The sequence below is a fragment of a genome, unplaced genomic scaffold (assembly GCF_019419815.1).
Source record: "Pyrus x bretschneideri cultivar Hongxiangsu unplaced genomic scaffold, Pyrus_bretschneideri_v1 Contig9, whole genome shotgun sequence".
Lineage (NCBI taxonomy): Eukaryota > Viridiplantae > Streptophyta > Magnoliopsida > Rosales > Rosaceae > Pyrus > Pyrus x bretschneideri.
This window is the reverse complement of record NW_025999831.1, coordinates 310,668-321,055: the sequence shown is the minus strand read 5'-3', so window position 1 is coordinate 321,055 and position 10,388 is coordinate 310,668. Positions and strand designations below refer to the sequence as shown.

The 10,388-nt window shown below is 38.2% G+C and overlaps 1 long non-coding RNA gene and 1 pseudogene across 1 annotated transcript; both read left to right on the top strand.

The window, feature by feature from the left end:
* On the top strand, positions 1-1,926 carry LOC103944348. The gene is made up of 2 exons (XR_666823.3): positions 1-1,428; positions 1,542-1,926. It is a non-coding gene; the product is annotated as an uncharacterized LOC103944348 (long non-coding RNA).
* Positions 1,927-2,796: 870 nt separating this feature from the next.
* Positions 2,797-9,596, top strand: LOC103944441 (annotated as a pseudogene).
* Positions 9,597-10,388: the final 792 nt, after the last annotated feature.

Sequence of the window (10,388 nt, the reverse complement as noted above, 5' to 3'; positions counted from 1 at the left end):
ATAACGTAAGGAATCTCCGTGACTGCAATTGATGGACATCTTGGGAAGTTTGGAGGGCTTGGACGGTGGAAAGACGTCTGACTCGTGACTTTGTTCAATTGTCGCATATGGCAACGTCGGCAAGTTCGATTGTCATTAGGGTTAAGATCCCACTCACTCGCTGACTTAGGGTTTGTGGGGGTTGTCCCCAGTGATGGAGATCGACTGATCATACATTCATGCATGGTCACAATTATAGACAATTACAGACATCGCCTACCACTTCTAGGGAGAGCCACCTAAACCTTATCAGCTTCTTTTTCTTTTTCTCTGTCTTCCTAATGAGATCAAATGAGATCTTACCCAAAAATCAAAAGAGATTGAAGGAGATTTGAACCTCTGGCATGCACTTATACAAAAAGCTAAAACACATTCCATCGTTTATAGCTTTTTATAAAAATGTTAGTCTTACCACATTTTAAAATTATATTTGTGTCATTTTTTCAATAGAGATTAGACTCATATGTATTGGTAAGTTATATTTCTAATGTGGTATGAAAAAATGTGATAGTGTAACATCACTCAACATTTTAAGTTTTGAAGAAGTTTAAGATAATTTGTTAATTGTTTAATTCTAACCCTATTTTGAGGACATTTAAGAGGTTTAAGGCATTATGCATGTTTGTAATGTAATCGGTTATGGTTCAAAATATTGAGATTTTCTATGGTTGATTCCAGACTTCTTGTTCTTTGAACACTCACATTGATTAATCTTCTATTTGTCACGCTGTGTCAATTTTACATTCTGATTTAAGAGATTTTTCGATCTAGAACATTGTCATATGTGATACTACTCCATTCAAATTGTAACACGTGTACTTGTTTTTTTAATTATTAAAATACCTTAGAAGTGGACCGTGTGAACCTTATTATTTACTCATATTAACATGTGGAATAACACATCAACTCCCAAGTATATATTCCATAAACGCATAAAATGTAAATTATATGTAAATTTAAATAGTTCTGCATCTATTATGTTCTATAAAAAAGAATATGCTGAAAATTAACACAAGTGAAATATATAAGGGATGATATATATGGAAGTGGAACTAACCCACACAGAAATACAATAAATAATTACCCAAGTTGACTTTAGGATAAATATTCTTATCAGTTACATTTTGGCTTTTGCATGTTCAACTTGTCCTTCTTATCTTAATTAATATAAAACGCCAGCCATTCCCACATGTTTTCTCATGCCCATTGCCATCATCGCCCACCCTCTCTCTCCTCCTGTTTTTTTTTCTCAAGCAGTGCTGTGTAGATCCATTGAATACTTCATAAGAAGCAAAGGCATGGCGCACAAGTGTAATTTTATGACACAACTACTTATCTTTCTATGTTTTACATATGTCCTCTCATCAATTACTGCAGCTCCTACGACGAGTAAGCCTTTTATTTATTTATTTATTTATTTTAATTTTGAAATAACTGAAAAAATTACAAGATCCTCGACGAATGATATTTATGTCTCTTTTCCTTGGCTCTGGATAATATAGGAAGCCGGAAGATAAGTAAGGAAGACCTACCGAGTCAGAATTTGTTGGATGAAGGTGTCCTTGATTTGGGAGAAGGATTTGTGGAGGGGCGGATGGATCTGGAAACCAATGATTATTCAGAGGTAGGAGCAAATCCGGTGCATGATCCAAAACCCCCAGGAAGAATTTGAGCCTTACGGTGGGTTTTGGTTTTGAACTTTTGATCTGGTTGGGGTTTTCTTCGGTTGTATGTCCTCCATGTCCATACATGTAATAATTTAACATACAAGAATTATTTTTTTGGGTGATAAGAACAACGTGCTTGTTGAATACAATCTTTCTGGTTTTTGGTTGTTGTAATCTTCTTCTAATTATTTTATTAATTCTCCTTTATTATTTGTTGCTACTCCCACCTTCATATCATGTTTTCTCACTCTTTTGTTTTTGTTAGATGTTACAACTCCCCTAGTAATAATACATGTAACAAAATAAACCAAGGTGGATTGGATTCATTGCTCTTAAACCTAAGACTATCTCCAATCGACTAGGCCAAAGGATCATAGGGCTAAAAATACCTCTTTTGACATGAAAACAGTCTCCAACCGAGGGTTAGGCCAAAGGGCTTGTGAGCCCCACCCGGCCAAAAATGGGAGAACCAACCAAAGGGCTGGTCAAGAGCAGCCAGCCCGCTAGCCCTATAGCCCAGCCCGCCAGCCCCATAGCCCAGCCCAAGCACATGCTACCTGACATCATGCTGATGTCAGCTACCTGACATCATGTTGACATCAGCTACCTGACATCATGCTGACGTCAAGTTACTATTTGACTTTTTTTTTGGGGACAAAATAAAAAAAAAAATTCTAATTTTTTATTTTTATAAATACCTAAGCCATTTCTATCCCATTTCTCACATCCTTTTCACCATTCCATACTATCTTACCTCATTTTATTTCAATTCTTCACCAATTTTTCACATCATTTTCATTCTATAAAGATGAAATCCGAAGGCTTATTAATTTAGCGACAAGTGGCACTTAGAATATGTCCAAAAACCTTATTTTAAAATGGTAGTTGAATTCAATTAACCATATTAATTCAATTAAAAGAATAAATTATGTTTGGCCTATGGCCTTTTGGTCCCTTCGGTTGGAGATGATGTTTTGTCAAAGGCTATGTTTGGCCTATAGCCCTTTGGCCCCCTCGTTTGGAGATGGTATAAAATATGGTTTGACATTGTTTATGAAAATATAATTTCTTGCAGGGCTATAGGCTAAACATGGCTCTTTGGCCCTTTTTCGGTTGGAGATGGCCTGAGGACCTTCTCGAGGCTAAAGGCCCAAGAGAAGAGTAACTAACTCGACCATATTGATTAACAAAGTGTGACCAACTCTGAACAAGCAACATTACAAAGCGCGTACCCGGCCATTTCTAGTAACCCGAGTGAGATGCCTTCTTCCAGTCAACATATATGGGCAAAGTAATAAGGAGATAATCTGCGTTCAATGCAGATGTCAGGATTAAATCCCTATCGGATAGTTCTTCAAACTGAGCTCCATTAAGAAGTTGCATGAAAGAACGCTGGAAACGAGTGGAAACATCAACTCTACAACACAAGAAAATATTGCATAGGATGTCAAAGGCTTCCCATACCATGAATCTGAACAACAAATAAAAGTAAATACAAAACATAAACATAAAACGCGCCTACTTCTTAATGGTTATAGCATCAATCTTTCAATCTTGTCAAACTTTTACCCCAAAATTTTGCTGACCTTGTAGAGCAAAATGGACAACGAAAAACTACCATATTTGTCCTATTTCCCTAATAACAGTTGATTTTATACCATGAAATGAGATAATTAAAGGGTTCTATCTGCTGATACAATTAAAATTGACTGCAATACTTTCTTTGTCAAAAATTACAAGCATATGCATTATATATATCCACATATACTTCTTCAACCCGATTTTAGAGCGCGTATATCAGATTATAAACTGGAAGCACTAACGATTATCCCTCTAACATTGAAGGTTTTCTAAGCTTCTAACTTCTGTTTTATAAGTTTCTAAATGGCAAATTAGTTTATAAAATCATAAAACATTAGTCACTCGGGTTAAAGGGCGTCAAAAGAAGCAAAAAAAATCGTAAAACATTACAAAGTAATCATGTAACCAACTCGACAATTCCTTAGTAACAAGATATGTTGTGACTAAAGCATTTTTAGTCAGTCCATGTGTTTTTTTGGTGACTAGATCAATTAGTCACTCGGGCTAAAGGGTGATGAGTTTAAATCAAAAGAAGCAAATAAGCACAACATGCCCAAGAAACCTAAAAGGATCAGCTACCATGCAGGCACAAGAGAGATGGTCGCACCATTTATGTGCGACCAACAACTACACGCTGTGGAGCTATATCTCACACAGAAAAGACGCGTCATTCAAAATGTATATCCACTGCCCCCTTCTGATACCTCCTCCTAGGCACTAATGAACCTTTCATTTCACATCGAAGATCACCACAAAGGGCATGAGTTTGTGTTATTGTAAAAGCTCATCAAATATATATATATATATATATATATATATATATTTTCAGCAAAGGTACAAACAATATTTCTTCTGAAACTGCTGCATTTTCATCTTTTAAAACTTAGGATGTGTTAGAATCCAGGGCAGCCACTAGTTAGCTCGACCCTTGATCGTTTCCTTCACATCCAAATTTAATAGTCTATTAATGAACAATATTTGACAGCTCAAATATGAGTAAGAATTCATACTCAAAACTTCTTATGGTCGATTCATGAAACTTCATGCTAAGATTGAATCCGGTGATTTTATAGATCACTCTATTAACATTGTCTCTCCAAAAAAATTAAATAAAACTAAGTTAATAGATAATCAACTATAGCAAATAGATAAATGCTCGTTTAATCATTCAACTATTACAAACCTTCTATCTATTTTATATAGTTGATTGACTAAACGACCTTAGTTTTAATTAATATTTTACAAAATGATATTTACATATTAATTTATATCACAACCAATTCTGATCATAAATACAAAATTCTTTAAGTCAGCCACCAAAAATTTCAAATAAGAATTTTTACTTGAATAGTCAAGTATTATTATTTTTTAATTACTTAAGCACTAGATAGTTTAATACACATTGCATGTCCTTCACACACACACACACGCACACGCACATATTTTTTCCACCATAAATTATTATAGTTCAAATATTTTTCTTAGCAAAAGAAGAAAAAAAAAGCATTCTGAGAATATTTGTGTCAGAAAAATTGCATGCACACCACCGTTTTTGGATGCTTGAGATTTTTCCAATCAAGTGCTTATTTGTTTTCCTTATGGACTGAGCAAGGTATATATATTATGGAGCACAAGAACAAAGCAACGTTCATTTTTGCAGAAGGCTGCAAGTGCGCACTTACCTAACCTGCCTCTAATAGAAAAAAGACAAAAAGGGGTTTGTACGTACCGGCAGATAAGCCAAATGAACTAAAATCTTATTAATATCTACATTATAATTAGGATAATATTAGAAAGACTAAATTTGTAAACTAAATGACATGAAAGTTAATGATTGGATTATTATGTGAGCGTTGATAAGCGTGCTCATTCTTATTGGTGACATATCATTTAGTTTGCAAATTTAGTCTTCTTAACGTTACCTTTATTATTAATCAAGTTACGGTAATTGTACCAACATGCATGGCCTAAGCATTCATAGAAACAAAATGGTAAAAACTTGTGTGATTCTAGTTTTGAGTATCAACGAACTAATCCTTGAAGGGATTTCAAGTTTGAATCTAATTCCTGATCATTATATTGATATAAAAAATAAAAAATAAATATTTCCTCTCAAATGTTAATATCAATTAGTTTTACTTGACACACGTAATAATACTTAAATTCTCGATGGAGATGCTAAAGAGTTAATTACGTTCTCATCCTTGAGAAACCACAGGTGAAGAAAAGTATCGGTCGGTCGATAGAAGGAACACCCTGAAGATAAACATCTCTTAATTATTGTGAATGAATCAAATTAGATAGTTTTTATTCTCTCTATCTTTCTTCCTTGGTCCTATGCCACCAAGTGCGAAAATATTGGGAAAAATCAACCACGATGGATTTGATAGCTCAAAAAAGTTTTTAGGATTTGTAATCGAATAGGAGAGAAAACTTACCTACTACGTATACCAACGTTTGTGACATAATGAATGTCTATAATATTGTGACTTAAATTGTACCATTCTTCTTAAGCCTGACGTGATATTAATTTAGTTTACTTCACTTTTAAAATTAAAAACAAAAGAGTAGTGCTATTCTTATCACAATTTTATACCACATTTCTTTACCATTTTAGGTGGCAGATGAGTTGGATAAGCTACATCATTTAATTTCAATCTTTTTATTAATTAAAACAGTTAAATAATCTTAGGTGGAAGAATGAGACTTCTCGTATACCACAATCATCATTTAATTAACAATCTTTTTATTAATTATGATTAACATTTTAAAATTAAATGCTAAATTTAGTTGATGTGGCTGTCCACATCAGATGTCACCTAAGATTGTACAGAATTGTAGTACAAAAATATAGTAAGAATAGTATTATTGAAAGCAACATGAAAAATTGGTAGCCAAATTTTGAATAAATGGCAAAATTTGCAAATAATCAGAAAATTACCACTTGGTTAAAAACCGATCAAAATAATCCCCTCTTACTTGAACACACATATTCCACTATTGATATAGTGATACTCCGCCTGTGACGGAGGAGAAGCCTCCTGAGAATCTAAAAGCAGAGGATCAAAATCCGAAGGCAGCGGCGGTAAAAACAGAGAAAAAGAAAGAGGGGACTGATAATAAACAAGAAGAAAAGCCTAAAGAGGTGGCGAAATCGGAGGAGAAGCCGAAGCCACCAGAAAAGGCGGAGGAGGCTTCAATTGCTACCATGTCCACCAACTTCACCGCCGGAGGTTCATAATCCGCCAATCGCCTACGCTGTGGTGGAGAAGACAAAGCAAATGGAGAAAGAGAAGAACGTGGAGGTGATAAACGGCGGAATCAACGAGCTCGAGCTTCAGCCGTTGGCTCGGAATCGGAACCGGAGCGCGTATGATCTCGTCGATCGTACGCTGTTCCTTTATGTTCGGGCCGTGAAATCCAAGAGAGTAAATGCAGGCCCCACTACAACCGAATCCGTTTACACCAAGCTGGCAATCGGAACACACAACATCAAGACCAAGATGCAGATCGGCAAGACTGGGACCAAGTGTTCGCGTTCGACAATGAAGGATTGAATTCGACGTCTCTGGAAGTTTTTGTGTGGGCGGAGGCTGAGGAGAAGAAGGAAAACGAACCGTCGGTTAAAACAGAGAGCTGCCTTGGGACAGTGTCGTTTGATCTGCAGGAGGTGTCCAAGCGAGTCCCCCCGGATAGTCCCCTGGCTCCTCAATGGTACACTCTGGAGTTCGAGAAGTCAGCGGGGAATGACGTCATGCTGGCGGTGTGGATCGGGACTCAGGCGGACGAGGAGTTTCAGGAGGCGTGGCAGTCGGATTCGGGCGGGTTGATACCCGAGACTCGAGCTAAGGTGTATCTGTCTCCAAAGCTTTGGTATTTGAGATTAACGGTCATCCAAACCCAGGTTCTGCAGCTAGGTTCGGGATCCGAAGCTAAACCCGCAAATGCACAAAATCCCGAACTTTACGTGAAAGTTCAACTGGGCCCACAGCTTTTTAAGACCAGTATAGCCGCCATACGGTCCACGTCATCAAGCTCCAGCAACTCGACTTGGAACGAAGACTTGGTGTTTGTAGTCGCCAAGCCGTTCGAGCCGTTTCTGTTTTTTATCGTTGAGGACGGGATCAGGATCTTCTCCTGAGCTAAGAGTGAGGATCCTCCTGACCAAGCCTATTGGGACATTAAAATTTTATTCAATGACTACAATTGTAACCTTGGATAAAATTTTAACGACCAGATGAGTTTGGTCAGAATGATCATCACCCTTAGCTCAGGAGAGGATCCTGATCCTTGAGGACGTAACCATTGGGCATTCTGTGGGCCATGCCAAGGTACACGTGCTGAGTATTGAGAAGCGGAGTGATGATTGGGCCATGCCAAAGTCCAGGTGGTTCAATATGGTTGGTGATGAGATGTGTCCTTACGCAGGAAGAATACACCTACGAGTGTGTTTAGAAGGCGGGTATCACGTGCTGGATGAGGCGGCCGACGTGACAAGCGACGTTAGAGCGGCGGCAAAGCAGCTGGCGAAATAGCCGATTGGGTTGTTGGAAGTTGGGTTTCGCGGGGCCACGAATTTGCTTTTGGTGATGACCAAAAATGGCGTGCGTGGGACCACCGATACATACGTGGTTGCCAAATACAGGCCGAAGTGGGTCCGGACATGAACTATTCTTGATCGGTTTAATCCACGCTGGAACAAGCAGTACACTTGGGACGTGTACGACCCTTGTACTGTTCTCACGATTGGAGTTTTTTATAACGAAAGGTACAAGCGCGATGAAGCGGGAAAACCCGAGAAGGATATTCGGATCGAGAGGATCCGTGTGAGACTATCCACTTTGAATATGAATCGGGTGTACATGAGCTCATATTCCCTTACGGTGTTGCTTCCTGGTGGAGCCAAGAAAATGGGAGAGATTGAGATAGCCGTTAGATTCTCATGTTCATCGTGGATTTAGTTTGATCCAAGCTTACACGTCACCAATGCTTCCTAGGATGCATTACGTACGCCCACTAGGTCCAGCACAACAAGATATTGTGAGGAACTCGGATATGCGGATTTTCACGGCTCGGCTCGCAAGGTGCAAGCCGCCGTTGGGACAACAGGTGGTTCAGTTCATGTTGGATTCTGGCACTGGAGCATGGAGAGATTTTTCAATGTGATCGATACATGAGATGGTACATCACGTGTCATTATGCAAATGGTGGAATATATGTGTTAAAAAGTTAATAACTTAAAACATAAAATTTCCCACTATTTATATAAAAACATATGATGCACCCTTCGTGTTCCATTCACAATAAAAAATTTCTCACGAGCATGAGGAGAAGCAAGGCCAACTGGTTTCGCGTGGTAGGGTGCCTATCACGTGCAGCTACATTGGCCCTTTGGCTTGATGGAATCTGCACGTGGCTTCATCCTCCGACCACCGTTTTAGTGCACGTACTACTCTTGGCGGTTGTAATTTGTCTGCATTTGGTGTTACCCACTGTATTCATGTATGCCTTCTTCATCCTATTGGTACAGTGGCGGTATCGTCAATTGGGCCCACATAATATGGACCTGAGAATGTCCTACGTCGATGCTGTGAGCCCAGAAGAGTTCGACGGGTTTCCATCCACGCGACCGTCAGATATAATTCGTATCCGATACGATCGACTCCAGACCCTCGGAGGTAGGGCCCAAACGCTTTTGGGTGACGTGGCAGCCCAAGGGGAGCGTTTGGAGGCCCTGTTTAATTGGAGGGATCCAAGGGCCGCGGGAATATTTGTGGTGTTTTGCGTGGTGGCTTCCTTGGTGTCTTACATGGTGCCATTCAAGGCCTTTGTGTTGGGGTCAGGGTTCTGCTACTTGCGCCACCCACGGTTCCGCGACGACATGCCTTCGGTTCCCGCCAACTTTTCCGGCAATTGCCGTCGCTCTCTGACCAGATTATGTAGGGTGATATGGGCCACTCTCTTGGTGAAGTACGTAGCTGCTAGTCAAGCAGCTAGCTGCAAACTGATGATGATTCTTTGTTTTCCTTTTTGTTTTTCATTGGGGTATTTAATATGAACATTATTTTTTTTAATTACTCAATTGGAACTTGAAATAATGCACTCAAAAAGGTGGAAGAATAGTGAAGTGACCGTTGTTGTCTGTGGGCGATTTCATCTAAATTCAAAAGTATACGATCGAGGAAGTGATCGTAGTATAAATCAGCCTTCACAATACTACAAGTTCATGTTGCAAATATGAATCTCACGTCGAGAAAGAGAGACTTTGCATCTGCTCGGCTACTATCCATAGAGTCAATAGGTTTATTGTAAAACCTCTTAACTTTCTTCAGTACAACTACACATCCAATACAGAAAAAAAAATGACTTTAATTAAAGGATAGTCCTTGTCCTTTTTCTCCTTAGCTGGTTAAAGCATTGAAAAACATTAATTTAAAGAGTTTAATTTTTTTGCATTAATTTTGTATGTGGTCTCTGTATGATTTCTATTATTGATTGATATGTATTAAATTTATGAAAATAGAGTTAACGAAGGTTAAGTTTATGGACACGTGTCAATCAATGTTAAAATCTACAGAATGACAACACACAAAATGAATGCAAAAAGATTTGAATTCTAATTTAAACTAATTTTGAACAGGCAAAGTTAAATTATTCAACCAAAAAGTATCGAGTAAACTCTTGTAATAATCAATATTTTTATTGCTTGCTTGTTTATTGTTGCCTAACCCACCAAAGCTCTATATCTTTTTCTTTTGTTGGATATGAACAATAATGAGAGAGGCGGAATTCAAATAAAAAACCCAAGGCAAGAGGGAATGATTTTAACCAACTAAGTTGCTAACCTCTTACCAAACCGTAAACCCTTAATTAAAAATTATCGTGCAATTGGTCTTGAGTCATTCAAGCACAAGTGCATATCATCTATGTGATTTAACTCAAACAATAAGACGTTAAGAATTGTGTTGGAAAAGAAAGAACACAGTAAACAGATAACAATATAATGTGTTCAATTGCTTGTTTAGTGCCCCTTTATGTGGCATGCTTTAGGGTTTACCTTGGCAAAATAGAAAGAGTACCCTTCAAACTAGGCAATAGAAG